The sequence below is a fragment of the Agelaius phoeniceus genome, chromosome 2, assembly GCF_051311805.1.
Source record: "Agelaius phoeniceus isolate bAgePho1 chromosome 2, bAgePho1.hap1, whole genome shotgun sequence".
NCBI classification, from domain to species: Eukaryota; Metazoa; Chordata; class Aves; order Passeriformes; family Icteridae; genus Agelaius; species Agelaius phoeniceus.
In genome coordinates, this window is record NC_135266.1 from 65,523,019 (window position 1) to 65,549,209 (window position 26,191).

Consider the following 26,191-nt stretch of genomic DNA (forward strand, 5'->3'; position numbering starts at 1 on the left):
CAGCAGAACACTCTATTTCCCTGGAAACCTGCAGGTGACAGAGGGAGCCAATATCCCTCCAAGGCAGGTTCTGCTGTCTGGGGGCAAGGCTTTAAGATTTGTGGTTGGACCCACAAGAGGTTTTAGATGCTGTATGCAAAAATATGACTCTCAAATGTTCAGAGGTGCTGCCACCAGACCCGGGTGGCACCTGCCATCCCAGTGGCCTTTGTACTCAAGCAAATTACCACAGATTCATCAGGGTCTGCTTCTTCACACAGCAGCACTTCAAACTTTCAAGAACACCTTGTTCAGAAAGAGGAAAAAGAGATCTTCGTGAAGGGACACCAGGGAGGAGACATGAGGAGAAGCTGCAGGACATGGGGCAACACCACTCATGTATGAATCTGAGACTGAGTAGAGCAAAATGAGCTGCCTTCTGAAACAAAGGCTAATGATGTGGGCAAAAGGGAAAAGAGCAGTAAGAAAGAATGGGGCACTGAAGCAGGTTGTAACAGGTAGTTTGGATTTTATCTCTGATTTCAGTCATTATTTAATCAAATGGGACCAACCTATCACCAGCACAGCTCTGTCTGCATATATTCAGAAAGGAATCTCTCTTAACTACAGTGGTATCACCTCAGGATCTGCCTTGTCTGTACTCTCTAGTACTGTTGTGTGTTGTCTGACTTCCAGCTCAGCTTTGCAGTGAGAGCAGAAAAATTTATTGGAGTGATGAGGGGCCATCAAAACCAGTTGTTGATGGCAGGTTTGTGACTTACAGCTTTGCCCTCCTTGTCAGTCCTGCAGGTCAGTCCTGTCAGGGCCTGGGAGGCATGGGCTTGGTTCCCTCCACTGCCTGAGAAATAGAGGTATTTAGTTGTGCTCTAAATGTTGAGCTAATGGACAGGAGGATGATGTGGATGTGAACCCTACCTTCTTTGGTGGTTGTTCTTTGGGAGAGATTTTAAAGGGCTTGAATGACTCCAGAAAAAAAATAATAGAACTGTGGTTTCTAAGTGAAAGGAAACATCCCCTTTTCAGACAAAAATAAAGTACTCAAGTCCTTACCAGAAACAGGATTTAAGACTCAGCTTTCTCTGTGGCATATCCCATTAGTGAGGTAAGGTGTCTCCCCATACAACTTGCTGGCAATTGTCCTTTTACCCCCATTCACTTCACAGGCACCCTCAGCATCAAACTCATTATGGGTCTGGTCTACAGCAACAGAAGAGCTGTCTTAAGCCTTTCCCCTACTTTCTGTAGTAGTGAAGAGACTCCTGAGACCAGCCTTTGGTTCCTGGAAGTCATCCTTTTGTTTGCAACACACAGAAGAAAGATTAAGTGAAGCACCTTCTAAATGCCTACTCTGGCTGTAATAAAAATGGCATTTATGATGGAGTAGAACTGCCAGAGTTTACATGTGTGATGCACACACATGTCTACAGATAACCATGATAAAACCAGAGTCAAGCCAAAGAGACCTTAGCCGAAGGAGAGAAAGCATGCAGGAAAACAAAGATCATTGCAGAAAGAGTCCTTGAATTAACCTCTCAGATTGTTACCTGCATATATTTATAACCCATGCTGGTGAGGAATCACAGAGGGTTTGTAGACACCCACAGCCCCTGGATACAAAACACAGCAGCTGCTGGGTGCACTGCAGAATCTCCCATCTGACCAAGCTCAATACAAACTGAAGAGCACAGGAGAACATGCAGGGTTAGACCACAGAGTTTCAGGCTGCAATGTCACAGCGAATGGAGTGAGATGCTCCAGCTACAAGCAAAGAGAAGCCACTTTTAAAAGTCAATAAGAGGTAGACATTTCTGAATGCCAGAATATCTCCATGGTCAGAGTCTGCATGGATTGCCCAGCAATACTCAGGTGCCTCAAAAGCTCCTTATTACCTTTGTGGCTCTTGCTGCAATTAATCCCTGGAGTAAATGTCCTAAGATAAATGGAATTGCAGCGGGGCTGCCCTGGCTGGGTGACTGCCCAGTGGTGCTCCACCCAGCCCTGCATGCCTAGCCTGTTACTCATGCTGAGCCTTGGACTCTGGAGGTTTGCAGCCTCCCAGCTCTGCCTCCGCTCGTCTCTTCTCCACATCATTTTGGTGGGTTCAGATCTCCGACCCCTGTGCAGGCCTCTTCTCCCCCTGTGCCCTGGTTTGTCTCCTGCCTCTGCTGCCATGTTTTCTTGGCCTGCATGGTGGTTCTGTGGTCGTGGGCAGCTGTAGCTGCAGCTTCATGCACAGCTTGCTTCTGCTCTGTGCTGAAGTGTCCTCGGTGCAATTATGTCCTTGCTATTTCCTTGCTGTCCTGAAAAATAGCAAAATTGCCATGCTCAGACCTAAGGACTAGTGATCCTTAGTAGCCTCTGGCTTTGCATCTTCTGATCCTCTGTCATCATCATACCAATTGTCATGCATTTTGCATGAAGCCTACACATCCTTCATGTTCCAAATAGTCCTCCTCCTCCTCCTCCTCCTCCTAAAGACCTGTATTTATTAATTAGGAGTAATCCCTGTTAATTATGAGGAAATACATACAGCTCTGCATGTCTGCACAGAATATTTCACTAAGTATATAACATTTGGCACCAAAGGTTTTTGGGAGAATTAAATATGAGAAAATAATTGTTTAAGCCTTGAGTGCCCAGGATGTCCACCAAGATAAAAGTCACTTTTCAAGGTCATCTCAGACTTTGTGACCTTTAGGCCCACTCTAGAATTTGAAGACTTCCTGGTTAAATAAGGTTTATAATTGTTTGAAAGAATTTGGCCTCTGGCAAGTAAAGGTGAAAAGTCATCTATGTTTGAATGTTTTCTGTATACAAACTTGGCGGCTGCCCATGATTTTAAAGTTGCCTACTGTACTCACAGCCTCAAGAAAGCTGTGAAAGGCATAGGGACTCTCTAGAACAATTAGAAAGTCATCAAATGTGGCATTAATAAAAGACCAAAGGGACAGATTAGGCCTCTCTCTATACAAGGGTGTGTTGGGAATTGTTTTGTTGAAGGCTATGAGGTTACTCTGAATCTAGCTCTGAAAATGAAGGTTGGAGAGCCTGGAGAGGGGAGCAGGGTGTGCCACATTTGTATCCCTGCTCACACAGCTGTACAGTGGCATATGTGAAGCTCATTTTGGAGGCAAGTCCTGGTCATTTATCCTGCCAGCTCCTGTTGTCAGCAGTGTGCCCAATGACCAACCTCACTGTTCACATGTAAACCCAGCAAAGACTGAAGTAGCAGGAGGTCAGATACTGCTGTCAGTAATACCAGTACAACACCTTGGGGTGAGAGAGACAGATTCTGAGCACAGTTGTGCAATTCTCTTACCCAAATCACTCTGCTACCTGCAGAGGTGTGAGAGCCGAGAGTCACAACGGTGTGACTGAAGTCAGCATCTGACACATGAGGGTTTCTCTGACTCATCCAAGGCAATGCTGATTCTCCAGGTTCACCTTAGTGCATTTCCAAATCAAAATTCATTGAAATGGGCTTAAATAGACACAATCCTGCATGTGGAGTGATTCCATCTGTTTAAGGAAAGGGACAAGTCAGGTCTGTGGATTATGTTTTCTCTTTATTTCCTTGTAGGTTTGCAGTGTCTCTATCCCCTGGGTTAACTCCTACTAGCACAACTACCAGGAGAGTCAAAAGATATCCTGATGTTTCCACATCTGTCTGGATCCTCTTGCGATAACAGCACACATGGGAGACCAGCATGGGGTAGAGCTCTGCCTGGTCTCCCTGTTCTTAAAGGAAGGAGCGGTACACTGTTAATCCCGACAGGCTCTGAAACACAAACTATTTCCCTGAAGTGGATTGCCATGGGGCCAATAGCCCTGTACTCCCACTCCTTCATGCCAGCACTTTCTGTTGACATCATGTTGGATGTGCTACCAGAAGGTACTGGGAACATTGGAATATTTGAATGCTGCCTGTCCACCCCAGCTCCTGCTGCCCCTCAGCCCATGATGGAGCTCTCCTCTCTGAGATGTGGCTGGCAGCACTCAGAGGCCTTTGCCACGTGCAAAGCAGTGCCAGGGAGAGGGTGATGTGCCTGCTGAACCCAAGCTTGGAGCAGCCCAGGACTGCCAAGTTCACTTGTGGGGCCAACCTGCAGTGGGTAGATTTGTGTGGGGAGAACATGCCTCGGAAATGTCTAATTACTGGATTGGGGTTTTACTTCAACGAAGGAGAATGTTTTCACCAAGGGATTGCTCTATATATTGCAAAGCAAGGCTGGATTTTTGAAATCTTTTTTTTTTTTTTTTGAGGGAGCCCTTTGTTAAAATCTTGGCAGCACATCTCTGCCGGGAAGACAGAAGTGCTCTGTGCTGGAGAGTGGTGTTGGCACATCTTGCCAGGGCGTGCAGAGGTGGCGGGGAAGGCTGCCATCTCATGGTGAGCCTCGCACGGCTCCTGCACTCTCAGCTCACCTTCCCTGTTGTCGGTCTCCAGCCCAGGTTGCACCTGAGGGGACTTTTCTCAACAAGTCTGTAGCTGCAGAAGCAGCCTATGTCTTTTGTCATGGCTTTTGTGCTTTAACTTTGAGACCAAATCTGCCAGAGCCTAGAGTTTTCTGGTTTCTTGCCTTGTCAACATTTTATATGAGAGCAAAATGGTAGTTAGTGAAAAGCCATGGGGGCAAGGCAACCAGACATCTGAGAAGAGGCTGGCTGTCACAGATGGTTTTAGTGGCGACTTCAGGCTGATATGCTATTGCCTGTGACAGCAGCTTTGCTGAATCACAGTCCTGAATGGAAACTCCCCTGAAACCGCCTGTGGGTTACAACTCATAATTTTGGGATTCTTGGGTATTCATCACTAACCTTCTGCCGCAGCTCACACATCCCACGCTCTCGCGCTCACTGTCTGCCCTCCGCCCACTGAAAATGTACCAGTGCTCACCCAACACAAGCTGGACGCTGCCTCTCCACTCCATGGGATGTGGCAGTTCTGTGGAAGGCTCCATAGTGTTTCCAGAAGTTTCCAGAAAACCCTGGACATGAACCAGAATGAAAGAGTCCTTGCTGATGAGGGGAAGTCCAGCATGGCAGTGTGGGAACAGGCAAATGGCCAGCATCCATACTGACAGCAAGGAGGATGGAACAAAAAAGGGGGTTTTTAAAGGTGATAAAGGTCTCCTGTTCAGGGAAATGGTCAGAAATTTTATCACTGAAAGAGCTTTGAATGTGTCTGTGATGAGGAAAGGGAGAATCTGCATTTTAAAATGTTGTTTAAGTCACACCAGCCTTAACAGCTGTCTAAAATACATGCTGAATATGCACACTCTGGACATGTGCATGAATATGGATTCTCAGAAGTGAATGGCCCCACCCACCACCAGCTCCCATAACCACACTCCTGAGTCCCACATGTGGACATCTCTATCACAGAATGCTTGAAGGAAGAGGATACAGTCTTTCAACTTAGGTTCTGGCTGGAGAACATATATTGACTTCTGATTTTCCTCAGAATGTAGGTTATTTTATTTTTAAAAGTTGCTTCTTGGAGTGGTGGATGCCAGGGTTAGTGGGTAAGCACAGGATGTGAATCAGACCACTCTCAGCTGAGGGGGTCCAGGCTGCTCTATCTTACACGTTTCACCTGTGAGGCTTTTGAGTGGTCAGAAACAAGAGAGAGACGAAGCTAAATTCCGCTTGTTAAAATAGAGTAATATTTTATAAGAAATATGTGTTCAACCCAAAACCTTCACAACTTTAATTTCAGCCAGTAAACAACATAAAGATGTCAAAAGGCATTCCAGAAATGGAAAGAAAGGCATTCTATTTTACACCAGGATTTTCCCAGTTTCTTTTGTGTTTCTGCACAGATATAGAAGGTCAAGCCTCTCCAGGTGTCTTTCCATGTTGTATCCTAATCATATGTTTCTGTCCTGTCTCCCCAAACCCTTCCTCTCAGTTCCAATTTTACCACTTCTCAGCTTGGCATGTTTGTTTATAATGACCCAAATCACTTCCTCTCCTTCTGAAAAGGAAAAAAAAAAAAAAAAGAAACAACACCCATCCATTTTTAGATAGTAGCCACATGCTCAGTTGAATCTGCACACTGGGAAGGACAGAGCAGCGAGCAGCTGGGAGTGGGCAGGTGTAGGAAGCTCTTAGTCAGGTTTGTCATGGAAAGTCATACTGTGCAATTACAGGGCACAGAACAGGGTAGCACACGCTGCCAGGAGAGTCCTGCAGTTGGGCTGGCACAGTGTTGTTACACAGTATAGATTGACCTCAGTGGATTAATCCAGCCTAAACCTTCCTGTGCTCTGGTGGCTCAGCAGCCCATTGCTCACCCCCTCCTCAGCTGTTGCCAGAGCATCCACAGGCTGTGATGGTGGATAAGGCTGAAAAAGTTGAACCACCCACAAAGGGATGATGTACAGATAAAGAAGCAGAATCACAGAATCATTTAGGCTGGAAATGACCCCTGAGATGGAGTCCAACCTTAGACTGATCACCACCTTTGTCAACTAGACCATGGCACTAAGTGCCACATCCAGTGCTTTCTTGAATACAGAGATAGGTAGATATAGAGGGGAAGAGTTCAGTTGTGCTTTGAGTTCAAATGACTTCACTGGGTCACTTTAGACTGCAGTCCTGTGACCAGTGTTTCTGGGAGGCAAGGATGGAGGGAACAACACAGATTTATATCCCAGTGAGTGGAAATGAGGATCACTGGAGAAAGCAAAGGTAATCTTTTGCTAGGCCTAGGAGCACTCTCAGGATGTTTCTAGTGAGGATAGGGGCCGAGAGATGGAATAGATGAGGTGTGACCTGCATGGCTCCCAAACTTGCACAGGGCCAAGCACTAAGTGTATAAGAACCCAGGCTAGAACACATAATGCTCAATGTCCATCATATGAAAACTGACATGCAGTTCTTCATGTCAGCTATCATGCAGCCAGGAAAAGAGGGAGAGTTGTCATCTAGGATTCTGTATTGATAATAGTTCTTCCTTGCTGGGGAATGGCCTTGCCTCTGAGTTCTGTGGGATGACAGAGGGGGCAAGATCAGCCCTGCCATCCACACCATGCTGTGATGATTCCTCAGAGGTGTTTGTTCAGCAGAGATATTGCAAACACAGTGTCTGTTGAGGACAGGAAAAAAGCTTAAGTCCCACCAACCACTCAAGGTGTAACTTGCTGCTGATGAGATTTTCTTACTCAAAAAGGGGAAAAAAAAAAAAAAAAGAGGAGGATTATTTTTTATTCATGGGGACTGTGTTATGGTTTGGCAGGGGAGGAATTTAGAGAAGTGATGTAAAATAGTATATGAATAGTATATGCTATTCATATACTGCAGCATACACTCCCTATATATACAATATACAAATCTAGCATAACAGGAGCAGACTTTGCACTAGTTTTCTATGAAAAGCTTCTTTACAAGAAGGTTTGGGAACAGCAAGAGTGATTAACTGCAAAGAACTTTTCCTCTTGGAAATACTACTTTACTTCAGGTTATTAGGAGAAACAGTTCTTCCCCATACACACTCACACAGGCAGCTCTCCATTTGGGATTAAGTCCTGCAGTGGTCTTTCCTGGCTCAGCTGAGAATAGAGCTCATGTTTGCCTAAGTCCATGCTGATCCACCAGGCTGCAAGGACTCTCCAAGGTGTCAAGGGTGTGACTATCTACCTGCACTGTGGTGGGTGTGGCTTGACCATCTCTCTGGAGCTGCCTGCTCTCGCTGTGTGGACTGCTCTGGGAGATAGCAGGGCTTGGTTTTTGAATATTTGAGGGACATGAGAACAGGAGCTGGAAGGAGAGCTGAATTAGGTGATTTTATTGAGAGACATGAGAGAGAGAGAGAGAGAGAGAGAGAGAGAGAGAGAGAGAGAGAGAGAGGAGAAGAACTGTGCTGTTGATAGCCAGGGAGCTGCTGGCCTGGCTTGGCCATCTTACCAACCCTCACTCCTGTGCATCCCACAAAGTTCCAGGGTTAAATGAGCTAAATATAAGTTGCTAATGCTGCATCTTACATCATTCTGTTTTAAAACAGCCTGGACATGTAGTAAGGTACACGTGAACATCTGGTTCTTCTGTAGCTTCTGGAATGGGGGTGAGAAGTCAGCATTCATCAGGTGTTGAAAATATTGGGGCAGTTTGGCTTTAGCTGGCACTGAACAAGAAGAGGCAAATCCAAAGCAAGCATGTGGGGGAGAGGTAGGAATTGTTTATGCTCTGTTCTCCCATAAAAGCAGTGGCAAAGTCAGGGACATGGAAATGACACCACAAATGGGAAACCAGCTCTTTTGGGCCTGAGCCTAGCAAGGCATTCCCAACAAATCCCAGTGTTTCCTGCAGGAATCAGATCAGAGCTGAGTCAGGTTAGGAAACTCTCTAAATTTCCATATCACTGAAAAAAATCTTCTGGCCACACGAGCATGAGCTTTACCAAGAAATGGGGATCATGCAAAGGCAATAATTTCAGACCAGCCTCAAAAGGTATTACCTTGGCATTAGCAACAGCTGGGCTTTGGAATATTTTATTTATTTTTCCTCACTGTAGAACATTAGTCTTACTTGCTGAACTCCTGGGGTGCCAATCACACCCAGGAATGCTTGACCTGGCCTTTTGCACTCCTGTGTGCAGGACAACATGGGGCTCCAGGGGTCCTTTTGGGTCTGCCAGCTCTGGAGCTGTTTTGCAGCTGCTGGAGGGCTGCCAGCTTGAAGGCCTTTTAATGAGTGGTGTCGTGTCTGGCAAGTAACTTGCCTTCAAGTGAATGTGACTAATCATGAATCTTTTCAATAACGCTGACGACCCAGTCTCTCTTTTCTCACTCTGCCCAAGCCCTCTGAAATAGGAGTAAATTGGCCTTATTCTGGCAGAGGCAGGAAATTATGAAGAGCCCCTAAAAGGCTTCCAATGCACCATGCCTAGGTTTTGCTTTGAGTGTAATTATCAGAGTTGTTGTGTGTGTGTTTTGAGAGCAGCTAAATAGCTGCAAAGGTCTGAAAGATCGCACTCTGTCACCAACTCCCGGATCATTTGCCTGAATGCCTAATTTCTGTACTTCACTGGTACAGTGTGCTCCTGCAAAGGCAATAAGCTGAAGCCTATCAGAGTTCACAACTCTGTGTTAACTGTTTATGTTTGTTTTATTGGAAATGTCCTTATTGCCTGAATGAGCAGCAGAGCCAGAATGGGGCATTGTAGTTACTGGTCTGTGCTACACTTCACCTGGCTTATTTGATTGGAGAATGAAATCTCTGTCTCATTAATGAGTTTCCTAGATGTATAAGGAAACAAAAATGTAATTGTGCTTCCTATGATATGCAGAAGTATTATTTGTTCTCTGAGAGAAATGGTGAGGCATTTTCCCCCCAAATAAAACACACTGGAAAGTAAGTGCATACAGAAGAGAAAGCAGAAAGTTTGGGAAATTAAACTTGAGGAGGAGAAGAATGGGAAGATATCAGTAAATGACAGGTGAAAATCTGCTGCTGGGAAAGGAAAGGAAAGGCAATTTTTTGGTGAGGGTATAATTCTCAAAATTGTTATCAATATCATTTAATGGGACTTCAAAATTAAATGGTATCATTGGTCTTAGTCATGCTTCTTCATATGGCATGGTGGATGATATATCTTGAGTGCTGGGGATCTTATCCACCTCTTTTTTATCATGTCTGCATGTACTACCTTCACAAGAAAACATATAAATCTCAGCAGACAAAAACATAGCTCTTGTTCACCAGTTGATCCCCAGATCCCCATTGATAACCACACTGGTTTTCCCTCCTGGTTTTCTTTTTCGTACCTTTGGTTGTGTACCTACCATTTGTGTGTCTGCTTGATATTTCAACATATTCCCCCCCCCCCCCCCCCCCCACCTTTTCACTGCACTTGCAGAGATCTGGAATAATTCCTGATGTAGTATAGGTCTGCTCTTCCATTCTCTTCCTTCTTTTTCTTTCTAGACCACAGCATTTTCCCTCTAAACTGGAGAGACGTGGAGTTGACAGATGGACCACTTGATGGATGAGGAATTCTCTGGATGGGGGCACTGAAGGAGTTGCAATCAATGGTTTAGTATCCAAGTGGAGACGAGTGATGGGTGGTGCTCCTCAAGGGTCTGTATTGGGATTGTCAAATTTTAACATCTTTGTGAGTAACATGGAGAGTGAGATTGAGTGTACCCTGAGCAACTTTGTTAAGCTGTGTGGTGTGGTCAACATGCTGGAGGGAAGGGAGGCCATCCACAGGGGCCTTGACAGGTTTGAAAAGTACCTAAACAGAGCTAGAGAAGGACTTTTCACAAGGGCATGTAGAGATAGGACAAGGGGGAATGGACTTAAGCTGAGGGAGGGAAGGTTTAGATTAGGTATTAGGAAGAAATTCTTCAGTGTGAGGGTGATGAGGCACTGGAAAAAGTTGCCCAGAGAGATTGTGGACTCCCCATCCCTGGAAATGCTCAAGACTAGGCTGGGTGGGGCTGTGGGTAATCTGGTCATGTGGAAGGTTCCATGGCTGAGGGGCTGGAACTAGATGAACTAGATCATCTCTAAGGTCCCCTCTGACACTAACAATTCTATGAATCTATGATTTTGGCACCTCTTCACGGAACCAGCCAGGAGGACAAATGGAAAAGTGATATTGTGTTGTACAAATCCTACCAATCAGAGCTAGCTTAGTGGGTTTCTAGTAAGTGGATCAGTTGCCAGCATTGAAAAATCTTTGCAGAAGGAAAAGTGGGACTTAAGTTGCATTACTCACACTTAATGATTTACACTGTTTACATCATTCTGTACCTCAGGTGGAATTGTGCTTTTTTGTCACAATTTTGGAAGGAGGTGAGAGGACAGAGGTTACAAATTTGGGGGAGGGATGCATGCTGCTCTCTTTGAAGTTTGCTGCCAATCTCAGCAGTTTATTGTATGAGTGTTTGTTGGAAGGAAAAGGTATTAAATGCTAAAACTCAGGAAAAACAAATCACTCCTGTATATCAAATGCATTACCAACTTAATGGAAAGAAGACAGTCCAGAGAGGCCATGGAAGAAGAAGGCTTTGCCTTAATAACAACTTAAGAAGAAAAGAAATTAAAACTCTACGAGAATCAAAACATCTGTGTGTCTCCAAGAAATTTCTATGCCTTTCCCTTGCTTGCCTGATCTTTTCTTTGAAGTTTGATTGCTATCACTTCAAGACAGAAGAGATTTAGCAATTTTAGAGGCTATATCTCTGCTTACCAAATAAATACATTAGCCTTTCCCTAGCTTTTCTTAGTCAAGATACATTTGAAGCATTTTTGAGATCTTTATTGTTCAGTCTTTTAAGCAATCACCTGTTCAAATAAAACAATCAAGAAATCCCAGTTTGCCTAATTTGTATTTTTACTATATTCACCAATATTTTCTCTCACAGCATCAAGACCCCAAGTTTATTGTAATGCATTTGCTTAATTTTTCTTATGTCTTTTTTTGCTCCAAACACAAAACATGTCCAGATTTTTGCATTACCAGGTTCCTGTGCTGTGTCAGTTTGGTGTAGTTAAGTGCATACAAAATTGAGGCAATTTCTGCCGCTGTTGGTGTGACACAAATGCATCTATCTGCCAAGGAGTCCTCCCCCAAGAGATACCTGCATGCTTTGCTTCTCATGGAGATGAGAACTTATGGGTCTCAGATCCTAGGATGTGACCTTCATATACCCTGCCACGGGAGTGGGACACAGGAAGAGAGAGGACAGGAATAGGTGTGGTACTTAATGTGTTATCCTGACATTGCAAAAACATCAGTAGAAAAGGATTTTATATTGTGCTTCCATTCATCTTCACCAAATTATATTGCAGGGAAGATCTCTCCCAAGCCTAATAAATGTGAAGTTAATTACAGGCCAGCGCAGGATTTCAGCTAGAGCTAAAACCTCAGTTACTGTTTCTGCATCGTCAAACTACCAGGGAAAGGCATTGTGCTGATGGAGACTGAGCTTGTGCTTACTATTTTGGCAAAACTACTCCAAAACAAGTCCTAAAATTAGCCCTTCCCAACACCTGTCATTGCCCTGGGCATCAGCCTGTTCATGCTGTGCTTATTGAAATAGCTGTCACTTCTGGAATCCGCATTTCTTGCATGCTTTTTATCACTTTTACCTCTTCTTTAAATTTCATGTCTTCTCTTTCAGTACTCCTTTAGGTATGTGTTTTACTGTACAGTGAGGATACAATAGAAGCAATGTCTGTACAGGGATTGTCCTTTGATTGTAAGGTGTTGGGAGCAGAGCCAGTGAGGCTAATTTTATTTCTGTTGAGTTCAATATGTTTACAAGGATGTGAGTGCCTGGAGAAAGAGAGTTTTCTGTGAAGGATTTTTTTTTTCCTTTTTTTTTTCTTTTTTTTTTCCTCCTGAGGCTTATTATGGAAAAACTTGGGTGAGAAATGAGCACCATTTCTCCCTCAAATTTGATTATGAAGGAATTTTTACAGAGTGAGAGGCCTTACTGGTGGATGGAGCAGGTTCTCAGGTGAGTACAGGTATTCAGAAGATGCATTTGGAGGTATTAACATGTCTAAGACCTCAAATGAAAAAAATACATACTATTTCCTTTTCTGCTTTGCTTTCCTCTCATAGAAGTGCCTCTTCCAAGGGTGCCAGAAGATATACCAGTGAATATTGGCCTAGTGGTGTATAACACAGTTCCCAAAAGGCATGGCACACATATCGTTAGCCATAAGAGATCTACATCAAAGTTATAGACGAATTACTGAAGTAGCCTAACTTTTTTTTAATGTTCATGTATGCAGCTCTGCACAGAGCTCCTGCCTCTATGTATGTAGCAAAGTACCTCCTGGAGCCCCACATGGAGTTACTTTGAAGTGTGCCCTAAAGTATGGCTGCAAGCATATTTATGCTACTTCCCCCCCCCACCTTCTTCTTCCTTCCAGTTAGATTAGACTCAATTTTTGATAGACAGAGTCTTATCTAGTTTGTGTTTGTTTTCAGAACAGCAGTGTGCAAAACACTGAGGAACAAGCGGGCCTGGGGGAAAAAATGAAAATCAGGGAAATGAAAGCACACTTAGACCTGAAAAGATGAAAAATTTCTACACTCCTCCACTTGTGTAAAGCTTAATATTTCAATTCCTGATTCACTGGAAAGAGGAATACCCGATGAGCCCAAAAATGTGTGAAAGCAGAAGACTGCATGCACAAGGGTGTTTCAGTCACACAAACATATTGCTTGGTTTTCATTCTTGAGTTTTGAAAAATCACAAGGAATCTTATGAAAATGACAAGTTTATTTCCATGCCATGTGTATTATACATTGCACCTTGTGTGAATTGCTGTAGGGAGGCAAAGTACTATTCCTGGATCTGCAGGGCACCCCTGAGCTTTGATATATCTGCTCTTTGATACTGTCAACTGTGAGAGCTCTTCACATGTAGGAAAGGCAAAACATCAATGCTGAGTGTGACATGCACTGATCTTGGAGGAGAGCCTTGCCCAGGGAGCATTTCAACAAGCAGAATTTTAACTGTTTCTTTGGATTCTCCCAAGACAGCTATTGGTTATGGATCACTATGGAGCCTGGAGGGATCACCCTCTGAAGACGATGCATTTATCACTGTAGGGTTCCCTGGGTTATCTAGGGTTCACTTTGTTTGGATTACTCCCAGTTTACACCCTGAAATTAGAAGCAGGACTGACTTGTGAGTAACTACCAGTTAAGTTTCTTGGTATGGCCAAGTATCCTGTGAGTCACCCTGCAGAGTCCTGCTGAGCTTTGTGAAGTTGGAAAAGGGAACGAGGTTTCCACGGAATAGAAACCCTTTTAAAGCTGGGCCCAAGCTCTCCCTTAGGATGAGTGTGAACTCAGCTGCAGCAAAAGAGAGTATATTGCAAATAGTCCTGCAGCCTCTGAAGCCAACTGCCCTGGTTGTCTCTTGTGTTCATCTGAGTTGCACATAGTTCAGACACCCTGTTTCTCCAAAATGAGTTTATCAGTCCAGGAGTTGAAGCTCACCCTAATTCCCTGAGTACTGCTAGTAGAAAATGAAGAAAACCATAAGCAAAGCAATGTTTTAGTGACTAAAGCCTATTTTCCTTCCAAATTGCATAGAACAAGCCAATCTAATGCAATTTTGTGAGCAGTTAAAAAATTGAATCACTTGCACTGTTAGAGAATGCAACTCCAGTAGTATTTTATATGATGTCCATGGGAAATGTTTTGTAAATAACCAAGACTGATTATTCAAAAAGCAAAGATATCAGTAACTCATTTTGTTGTCTCTTCTGTTCAGAAATTGTCTTTGCTATATGTTCATCATTAAGTCCTTTGTGACTAAATATAAGCTTTACTATAGGGAATAGTTGCAAGAAGGTGGTTTGTTCTATTTTTAAGCCCTTTACCAGATCTTCTAAAAGTCTCTGTAATTTTTCTTGGTAACAAGAACTCTTGTTTATGCTGTGGTTTGAAACTGTGATGAAGACCCGTTCCCCTTAGCCTTAAATACAGCCAGAAGGCTGTAAGAAATCTCTTGGATTTTGTCTACTCCTGTTTTCAAAACACTATAATCATAAGTGAGTGGAGCTTTGCAAGCAGTAGGCTGGCTGGGCATCTTTTGATCACTTGGAGTGAGTTTTAATTTAATCTGGCACTTGGAGTTGGTAGCATCATGTCAATAAAAAATTAATTGCTTCAGGTATTTTTGCGGTTTCTCATTTTGTGAAGCCTGGCTTATTTAGAAGGAGAGTTAGTATGAGCAAAATAATCACATTTAATGTGGTTACATGCTGGAGTACAGCTGACTTTGTGCCAAACTATGGAGCTCATAGCACAGGGCTACTAACTGGGGGGGCATTTCTGAGAGGCTTTGTGGGCTGATAAAGAGGTCTGCCTACTGCAAAACTAAGAGAGCATCCCTTTTATTCTCTTTGTGCTTTTCTGGACAGTTCACGGGGCAGGTGAGTGGCTGCATGCCCTGAGGCCCTGATCTGCAGAGCACAGCTGGAATCAGCTCTGCTGCCTGTGAGGCTGAGACCTGAGCATACATACTCACATCCTGGCTTCTTTTGGTTTGGGAGGGGATGGAGAGTATCATGCATTTCCAAAAGTCTCCTAACTATGGCATCCTCCAGGATGAACTATCCCTAGTAATCTCTTCAGTGTATTCAGGGATTTAAGGCTATCAAAGCTACAAATTAAAGATAAAAGATAACATGTTGGAAACTTAATAATAGCCAGCCCAAACAGACCCAGGGATAATCATATCAGTGCATTATTACAACAACAGGAGATGTTGCATGCCCTGCATGCATATGCACTCATATCTCACAAATGAGCCTGCCTGTGCATGGTCCAGCAACTGTGAACTGAACTTGGCCATGGCACCAGAGGTTTGTCTTGGTTTGTAAGACAAATTTTGGTAATTTTTGGTAATTTTTACAGAAGTGTAATATTTGCTAAACTGACATTTTATACGATGGTATGAAAGACAATGTGTTACTAGCTATGTTACACTTTGAATGACTTTGTTATATATTGGGGTTTAAACTGGCAGTGTGCACACAAATAAATGTTTGTCAAAGTTTAAGCTGAAATATTTTACACCATCTCTTCAAAACTTTTACATTTACCCTCTGTTCATTTCCATTTGGATCTCCTAGTGTTTCAAGTTACACCTGAGGTAATCTGACTAAACAGAGTAGAAGGAACCTTCCCTCTTATAACTCTGTGTGTGTGATGTAGTTATTTTGTGTCTCCTGTACTCTCCCCTCTTTTTCTCTGTTGCTTATATAGCAAAAAGGGGGAAAAGAACACAAATCATGATAAAAAAATTATAATCCTTGGAGAACATAGAGATGCAATATGGTCCAACTATATTTCAGCATTTCTTTAAAACATCACCAGCAGGTTTTGTTTTGCACTTTATTTTTTGAGGCACAGCTTTGTCAGTTTGAGTCTTCTTGGCTCCATTTGAATTAATGCAAAACAGTAAATAGTCTTTGAAAAAACAAAAATTCCACTAGGAACAAATTCTTTTGACTTGACACTTAACCTGCACACTTCCTCTGGCTCTGAGTTCCTCAGCCCTGATTACTGACTAACAGAGTATAACTTTGGACTAATTTGAAATGCAATTGCAGAACACACCAGAGAAAGTCATTTAGCGGTGTATCAAGACAAGAAGGGCAGACTGTAAATCTAATGACCTTCTTCCCTTCCTAATTTCTAAAATCCCAATGTCACCAGTATTGGCAATAGCTGACACTCACATGTGGCAATGTATCAAGTGATCTATTAGTATGAAAAAATAGTTTTTATAAAAGAGTAAGTCTCTCAACCTTCTTGGATACATAGATGAGCTGATGAATGCTTTGAACAAAGCTCACTGTTTACTCTTTCACTGTTTTTCTGCTTATTAAACCAGTTTAATACAAAAGCAAGATATTAAAACCACCTACTACACCAAATATAATTCAATAGTATCCCTTCAAAGATAAGCCCATTGGAATCAGCTCATCTGAGGCAGCATTTTGTAGCCACAGAATATTAACACATAGCTTTGTCAACCATCACGTGTAGCTGGTGAGCACCAATGATTTTTACTTCATAGTGCAACCATCTCAGAAAGCCAAAACTGAAGAAATGCAGGTATTTCCAGGTAACAAAATAAGTCTGATAGTGGCCTTGAGCCGAGAAAATCTGGCATTTTAAGTGTACCTTGGAGAAGAGTCCTGGGAGAATTCACATCCTCTGTTTTGAATCCTTTCTAAATCCCCAATGACACTATCTTGAAATAAATCTTACCTGAGGCAGGCGTCCCCTCCAATATACCTATATAAGTTATTTGTTCCAATATGCACAAAGAGCACTTTGAGTTAAATACTTTTCTAGATGGCTCTTACAAGCTGACAGCATTAAGTTTCATAACAAACAGATGTTCATATTTTATAAGCCTCCTCCATAAAAGACTTTCAGTGTTCTCTATTTCAACAGAGGCACAGTGGAAAATTGTAAGGGGTTAGAAACAGTACTCCTGTGGGAACCTGAAATGACTGAGTTTGGCTACAGCAAAACACATCTACAGCTGTGGAGGCGTCGATAGTGAATGGTGGGAAGGGGTGGACGGACAAGATTAGAGAAAGGCCAAAGGTTGAACATCCTGATGCTGGAGGGATTTCCACTGGGAGTGGAAAGAGGTGGTTGCCCTGCTTCTGTGGAGGCACTGGCTTCCAAAGTGACATCTGGGAGAGGCAGTTCAGGGCTGCTTCCTAATGCCAAGACAGGTAAGAGCGCAGTGAGTGCAATAACATCCACATGAGTTCAGTGGCAGTGTATCCTGGAAGGCGGGAGAGCAGGAGCAGCCTGGCAGGCTGTGGGACTGGGGGAAGGAGAGCAGAGCAAGATGACACCTCAGATGCATCACCCTGGGGCCTCTGGAGCACCAGCTGGGTTTAGCACTTGTGGGCCCCTTGGGGCACAGGCCCAGCCCAAGGGGAAAGCACACAGTGTGGAGGGGGGGCATTTGTTTCAGCAAATGTTGCCAATACCAGGAAGGAGGAGATTGTTCCTCCCTGTCCTTGATACAGGGCTGAAACCCCTCATTTTCCAAATTGGCATGTTCTTGTGTGCTGCTTTGCTGCTGCTTCCTGAACAACCCTCCTCTACTACTGAAAACTGAAATAGCATCTTTACTTTTCCATCTTTTTGAGGCAAAATGTCCAGAGGAGTCAGAGGAGCAGCTAAAGGTGTTTCTTTCCACACTTCTGTCTTGAAAGCAATGTAGAGGCAGTCCCATGTCATGCTGCGCCCCCAGAGCTGATGTTGCTGACACCTTCCCTCCACAGACTCCTCTTTTTATAAAGCCAAGCTGCCAGCCAGATCAGGGGGGCTTATCACAACGAAGCCAATCTGTCTCTAAGCCAGCTCACAACCTTTTATTTCTGCTAGCTCAGCTCATCAGTCAAGCTGAACAAATCAACCAGAGTGCCAGGTGTGAGGGAAGGAACCGGAGGGCATGGCCAGGGCTGACAAAATAACTTTTCTGGCAGTGACACAGCCCAAAAATTGTCTAAAATTAAGATGGAGCACCAATGGAAAAAGATTATTTGCCGACTCTGTGCTATTTAAAGGTCTCCAAAACATAGAGGGATTTTTTTGAATTTATTAAGTCAGCATTGTCTAATCCTTAGGCAAAAAAAAAGAGGACTCGGTACCTTAGAAATATAATAAAATCTTGTCAATGTGAAATGTATGGGCATTCCACAAAAGAATTCACAGGAACTAGGATTTCACCCTTGAAATAGGACCTAAGACCTGGATTTCTTGTTTTGGATGTGTCACTTCAGCTACTCTGTATTCTTCCAGCTTCTTGACATCAGGAACAAACCTAATACTCCTGAGTTTTTCCTTCTGAAGACTTACAGAAAGGCAATGTAAAATTTGCTTTGCATTTACATTTGACTGCTCATCCTTAACATTTACTTTGAAAAAGACTTTGTCCCAAAAAACTTATTTGCATGAATATTTATGGAAAGCAAAACCAGACCAAATGCAAACACAACTAAGTAGATTCATTAAAAAAATTTCAACTGCTTTTGTATAACTCCTTCACAGCATTTATCTAGTCTGTCTGGTAAAATGAAGCATTTTAGATTTTTGAGAGAAAAATAATTTTTGCAACAGATACTTTCCTGGACAAACAAGTTTGAACAACCCATTCTTTCTTTGTAATCTCTTCCTGACTAGTTACAGATGGAACAAGAACTAAGGAAAGAGGCAAGAGAGATTCTTACCATTTGTTTTCTTACAATCGTGGAAATTAAATTAAAATAAACCTTGAAAATTGCCTTCTGTCACTTCTCCTAGCTCATGAGGACTTCCCAGTGCATGTTTTCCATTGGTTTTGTTCAGACTGCTGCTGCTGCCAGGTTGTGCTAAAAAAGAGGAAAAAAAAGCTGTCTTTTGAAAAAAGTGAACTTTTCACATGATATGGAAGCCAGTCACTTCACAGAGCTCTTGCTTTGAGGTGTCTCAGGAAGATATCAGCTGGAGAGTTATGGAACAGAGGAGCAGTTGGTTGTAATAGCAAGAGCTGTCAGTACATGTGCAGATATTTCAACTGTGAAATTCTTGTCCAACAGTCTCCTGGCAATCATGAAATTAGTCTAAAGTAGCCACCTGGGCTCTCTGTGAATGTTCCTCTGGGTATCCTTACATCTATCACTGTAAATGTAGAAGACAACTTGCTTAAATGAAATGTCCAGTTCTGAGCTGGGATGAATCCCTCTTTTTATGAACTCATCATCTTTAGGTGGAGTATGGCAGTAAAGCAATACTTATATTCTGGATTAACCACAACTAAGACCTGATTCAATCCAAGTCTCACAAGAGATGTGGTTCCTGCAGTGCTCAAGTGGTGTCAGGACATGCTAACCTCCTCTATAAGCTGGTAGGATGAAGCAGGGTGAGTTCTTCATCAGACTCAGCTGGAGTCTGTTTAGTTCTGGTTAAACCCAATAAAACTTTGAGAAAGCAGTTTAGGTTATACATATATATATATATATATACACACACACACAAAGCTGGATTATTTAGACAAAATTCAATTCCCTTTTCTGTGTTAGTCTGGAAGGGAGCTGATCTCCATAAACACAAGCTGAAATGAAAAGCTTTTCATCTTTCATTTATTGCTCCATTCATTCAGAATGAAATGGAAACTGCACTTGGCCCTGCACAATTTTACTGTATAATATATGCCTGCCATCATGACAGAGATCAAGTCCAGAAAATAACCCATGACCACTATGGATCTGAATTACATTCCTTTTAAATAGCAAGAAGACACTGGAGAAAATCTGAAATACTTCAGGAGATGACAAAGAGATGCTTTCCAACATTAGAGATTTTATTCTCCTAATAAGGAAAAGTCATATTGTACAACTGTATAATCTCATCCCCTCAGTAAAGCGTATAAAAAGTAGACCAACTCGTCTTTTCTTATACCTTATATATTATGTTGATGTACGTCAGTAAGTACTAATATGTTAAGTTACTACCTTTGTGCAAAAATGGAAAAAGCAAAAGCCATCTTGGAGTGATGCCATTAGAATTGACTTGCCCTGAGTCAAGCCTTGTCGCAGTGTTCAGATGCTGTATTTCCATTAAAACAATAAAAAAACAAGGTTTCCAGATATTATCAATTAAAATTTTCTGTTTAATCTCTGTTGAAGGCACAAAATCAACATTGTCTTAGTTCTTTGAAAATCCTTGGCCCAGCCAGCTCTAGAGCTTGTCTTTGGAAGGTCAAGTTGAAGAGAATTATGTAAAAGGGAAACACTGAGAGTGGTATGGACACACTGCCTATATGTGGCATCCCCACAGCCTCTGTATGAAGGGTCTGTACATGGGTATGTGCTTTGCTCACAGAACACCAAATTTACTCTGAGCATTCATCACCCTTTGTTTTTTACCTTGACTCCTTCTCCCCATGGCACATTACCAGATACATCATCATTCCCAAGGGATAACCCTTTTCCACAGTCAGAGGGGAAGCACAGAGACAAAGGGAGCTTGAAAAGAACCAGCCTCAAACAAAATTCTGCAGACTTCAAAGAAAGTTTTTGCAGGTGAAAGGAAATCAACATTGCTGAAAGCAGCCAAACTGGTATATACACCAAGCTGGAAGAACTTTCTATTTGAATAGTTTTTATTTTTCTAATAAGGAAAAGTGAACTGCATGCCAAAAATAGCATATAGCTGTGATGTGAATGAGCCACTGTTCCCATCTTGCTGAGAACTCACTGGACTCTGCCTGCTTCAGAGGGCTTTATAATACCAGGTAATACTATAGCCTAACATTTTGCTCATGACGTCTTTACAAGAAAAGGGACTTTGAGTTCCTGCTAATGCGTATGTCTACCAAATAAAAAACAGCAGGAGAAAATTGCGCTTCTGTCTTACACTGGTAGGGCTTCAGTAATTTTGGCAACTTTGTGTCAAGGGAGGAGAAACCAAAATCATGCACCTAAGCTTTCCGAATCAACATCAGCAAAATTTATTGCAGTGTTTGTCCAGATCCAACCTTAGCAATTGAGGCCTTTTAACCTATGCTTCATCTGAGCTGCTAGTAAGCTGGAGTGATAGAAAACAGTGTAAACCACTGAGAAAAGAAACAATTGTTATGTGGACACCGAAATGTACAAATTGTCATTCCAATTCTATCGAGTGTGTAACTGAACAAACTGAATTATGAATCAATACCACGGTTCAGTGTCTGCTCACCTCTTCAGGAGAGAAGCTGCTTCTTCCAAATTACACAGTAATTCAATTTGCTCTTTATAAATGACAATGGGCTTTAAACATGGCAGAATGCCCAAATGCATGCTTGTAGGCTGTACCCTCTTGGATTTGTTGGAAGTAAATTGAGGGCTTCCCTTCTCCAGACAATATCTACAGATCTCTCTAAATCCCTGAGAACAGCAGATCTGAAAATCTATGCCAGCTAGAATTAAATTATTTTGATGGGGATGATAGTTCAACAAAACCTGCACCTTTAACACCTAGGGCTTCTTCCGTATAATAGTGGTATAAGGTGGTACAAATTTTGTTTCATTGCTCACTTTAATGTATTTAAGTCTTCTCAGGTACAGATATAAGGGCTCTTGATAGCTATTGATGACCTTTCTAATGCTGCACTTAAATTGATACAAGTGGTTATGTTGGAAAAGAATTCTAGGATTATCCAATCCATCTGTTAACCCAGCACCACTGTGTTCATTACTAAACCATAATCCCAAGTGCCCAATCCACAAGTTTTTTCTACTCTTTCAGGGACTGTGGTTTCACTACTTAACTGAATAACCTGTTCCAATGCCTGACAACACTCTCCATGAAGAAATTTTTCCTAATATACAATCTAAACTTTCCCTGGTGCAACGTGAAGCAATTTCTTCCCCTGGACACACTCCAGCATCTCAATATCCTTCTTGTAGTGAGGGGCTCAGAGTTAACTGAACTCAGGGTTTGAGGTGTGGCCTCACCAGTGCTGAGTACATGGGGCAAAGATTTAGTGCATGGGGAGATACCAGACTGGCATCCCGTTACTAGTGGGTTCTGCAGGGCCCCATCCTTGGCCCTGGGCCTTTCAACGTCTTTAGTAATGACTTGGATGCAGGACTGGAAGGAATATTAAGCAAGTTTGCAGATGATATAAAACTGGGAATGTTGACTGCTTCAAAGGCTTGTAGGCCCTGCAGAGGGACCCTGACAATTTAGAGGACTGGGCAATCACCAACCATATTAAGTTCAACAAGGGAATGTGCTCGATTCTACACCTGGGATGGGAAAACCCTGGAAGTATGTATGGACTGTGGATTGAGAGGCTGGAAAGCAGCCCTGAGGAAAGGGATCTGGGGTTCCTGGGCGCTGAAATGTTGAATCTGAGCCAGAATGGCCAACCCTGTCCTGGGGTGCATCAGGCACAGCATCACCAACTGGGAAAGGGAGGGGATTGTCCCTCTCTGCTCTGCACTGGGGCTGCCCCACCTTGAGTGCCAGGGACAGTTTTGGATGCCACAAAATAAACAAGACATTAAGCTGTTATGGAGTGTCCAAAGAAAGGCAATGAGGATGGTGAAGGTCCTTGAGGGGAAGCCACATGAGGAGCAGCTGAGGTCACTTGGTCTGTTCAACCTGGAGAAGAGGAGACTGAGAAGAGAGCTCATTGCAGTTACAACTTCCTTGTGAGGGGAAAAGGTGGGGCAGGCACTGATCTCTTCTGTGTGGTGACCAGTGACAGGACCCAAGGGAATGGCCTGAAGCTGTGTCAGGGGACATTTAGATTGGATACTAGAACAAACTCCCCAAGGAAGTGCAAGAACTGTTTGAAAAACACTCTCGTGCACACGGTGTGACTCTTGGGGATGGTTCTGAGAAGGGCAAGGAGATGGACTTGATGATCTTTGTGGGTCTCTTCCAACTCAGCTGATTCTATGATTCTGTATTCTGTGATATTAAACAGAAATGGCCCCACTAGTGAGCCCTGGGGAACACCACTTGTGATTCTGTAATTGTGTAGTCCCTAGTAACTAATAGCATCAGTGTCATTCTCATCTTTTGAAGACTAGCTGGAGTGTGACACTCGGAGAGGCATATCAGTTACTCCATTTACAAGATTCATTACATTATCTGAAGGATTTGACAGGCTTTGACTAGCACAGTTAAGTATTATAGCTAAGGCTTTTTTCTTCAGTAACAATCTACCCTAATCAGAACTAAAATCTTAATCAAGCAAACCGTCCAGCTCCCATCACACACGGATTCAAGGCTTGAAGGGCAGTCATGACCCGGAATTTGTCTTGTGGTCACAGACCAGACAACACATTGGGCTGGAATCCATTTGTTTCCCTGTAAATTGAAGAATATCTGAACACAAATAGTGTAACAGGTGGGCTTACTGTTGCCTATGAGCCTTAAGATTTAAACCTAGTATGCCAATCTCTTACACCAAGACACTTCTTCAGTATTTGCCAAATACTTGTTTGAAGAAAAAGTGAGATTCACCTTTGCTCAGAAAAATATGGGCAAATGGATGATGTTCATACAGTGCCTTCAGGCATCCACGGTGCTTAAAAAAAAAAGGAACTGATTTAAGTAGGAAGATCCAGATCTCCAGACAGTAAATGCTCTTGTTTCTGAAATGTATATACTTTAATTTTTTTTTTTAATGAACTGTCTTATGAGCTGCTTCTTACAGAATCTGGCACAAGTGGAGAATTCATGTTAATGTACAATCTGGACTTTTGTAAACAATGTCAGTAATTCTGTTGTGACGACAAGACTTCACTTGAGGCATAAAGGAAGGTTCTGTCAGTGAATACTCAGACTGAGAAAAAAACCCGGTCTTGTATCTGGGCAATTCATAGAAGGGTAGTATTCTATAGATCTGAGAGGAGACATTGCCAGGTCCTCTAGGAAAGAAATTCTGAGCCCAGAGGACAGAGTGTGGAAAGGTGTGTTAATAAAGATTAAAAAGGCAAATATAAAGAGAAAGGAGAGCCAAAGCTCAGGAGGGAGCTGTACAAGATGAACTTGCCAAGACTGAGAAAAGAGACATCACATAGAGCTGTACAGGGATAGTGATCTTTTCTACTCTGTAAAGACAGTTGAGATGTCCAAGTTTGACAACTACAGGACATTTATGGCAGACCTCACACAGCTGAGAGCTTATGAATACTCTGGGAGATGTTCCCATAAGGAGATAGTAGTGGCACTGTGGGCTCCTATGTCTCCTTTCACATCTGGAAATTAGGATTACTCACCTGTACATATTTACTGCAGCTTATGGCCTTTTACTTTGGCCATGTATGAACTCCTCATAGGCTACTTTTGGCCCAGAAGTCACACTACACTGTTGAATCTTTTAACACTCTCTAGCTGTGGCATCCTAGAGACAATGGAAAGGTCTCAAAAGCATCTCAAGCACAAGAAAGGGGGAAAAAGGCACTAAATGTCTGGAACTATTTGGGACATTACTTTTTTTCATTTATATGCACACACACACACACATATGTATATGGATATACACATACCCATACTTAGTGGATTTCATAGAATCCTAGAATGGTTTTCATTGGAAGGCACCATTAAAGATCATCTAGTCCACCTCCCCTGCCAAGGGCAGCAACACCTTTCATAAGATCAAGTTGCTCAAAGCTCTTTCCAACCTATCCTTAAGCACTTCCAGTGATGGGACATCCACAACTTTTCTGGGAAACCTGTTCCATTGTCTCATGACCATCATGGTAAAAAAAAAGTTCTTTGTTACATGGAGTCTAAATCTGCCCACTTTCATTTTAATACCATTGCCCCTCATGCTGTCACTACAGGCCTGGGTGAAAATTCTTTCTCAAAGTCTCCTTTGTGTATTGAAAGGCCACATGAGGGTCTCCCCAGAGCCTTTTCCAGACTGAACAGTCTTTCTTCATAGGAGAAGTTTTCTATTCCTCTGACCATTTTGTGGTCCTCCTCAGCACCTGCTCCAACAGGTCCATGTCTTTCCTGTGCTGAGGACTCCAGAGCTGGATGCAGTCCTCCAGGTGTGGTCTCACCAGAGCAGAGTAGAGGAGAATTGAATTACTCAGCCTGCTGTCTGTACTTGTTACAGCTGGCCGCAAATGCTCACTGCTGGCTCGTGTCCCATTTTACACTCACCACTATACCCAAATTCTTTCTTCAGAACAGATCATTCTGGGATTCTATGATTCTCAATTCATTCTTCACCCAGTCTGTACTGGTATTGGGGATTGTCCTCACCGAGGTGCAGGACCTTGTCCTAACTGAACCTCATGATCCTCATGTAAGTCCACCCCTCAAGCCTGCCAAAATCTCCCTGGATGGCATCTCTTCTCTTGGGTGTGTCAAGTGCACCACTATATTTATGAAGGTGTTAATCAGCATTGGACCCAGTACTTACCCTTGGTCTTTGAGTCATTGAGTGGACATCCAGCCAATTCCTTACCCATCTAACAGTTCTTCCATCAAACCCATACCATTCCAATTTAGAGGTAAAAATGTTGTGGGACCTTATCAAGGTATTACAAAAGGCCACAGAGAGGGTGTTTGTAGCTCTTACCTTGTCCACTGATGCAGTCACTTAATCTTAGAAGACTACTAGATTTGTCAGGCAGGGTTTGCCCTTGGTGGAAACTGGCTGGCTCTGTATAACCATCTCCCTGCCTTCTGTAGGTTTCAAAATATCTTCAAAGTTTATCTGATCCATGATCTAAAAAAAAGGTAGTGCAGGGGATGAGCCTCCCACTGGAAAAGCTACCTGCCTGATTAGGGTGTCTCCTCTATCAGATAAATATGTTCTTCCTGAAATTTTACCCTATTCTCTGTAATAGGGGACTAAATCACAATTTTGAATGTCTTTTGGCTTGAAAGTAACAGTTAAAATCAGATTTTAATTGTGTCTTGACATTTCAGATTATTGTGTCATTAAATAGTTACCAGCCCAGACATATAGTGAGGAAATGCTTTGTGTTATTTGGACTTCAGTGGTGTGACAGTAGAGAAGAGGCTGGGAAAGCAAGAGCATTTCCAGTGTTGATATTTGTGTAGTAACCCAGGGATTTGCTTTCTTCCTGAATAGTGGGAATGGATATACAGACTAATTTTTCTTTTTGAAAGACTTCATTCTTTTCACTTTATGCTAAAATACTCCAAAGGTGCAAAAGCAGT

At 42.7% G+C, this 26,191-nt stretch overlaps 1 long non-coding RNA gene across 2 annotated transcripts in view; it reads left to right on the plus strand.

Annotated features, from left to right (window-relative positions):
- Positions 1 to 11,300, plus strand: part of LOC143693470 (uncharacterized) — a 55,743-nt gene extending 44,443 nt beyond the window's left edge. For both annotated transcript variants that reach the window (XR_013181169.1, XR_013181170.1), the window contains one exon: positions 9,928 to 11,300. This is a non-coding gene — a long non-coding RNA (uncharacterized LOC143693470). The remainder of the gene's footprint in view (positions 1 to 9,927) is intronic.
- The last annotated feature ends 14,891 nt before the right edge of the window (positions 11,301 to 26,191 follow it).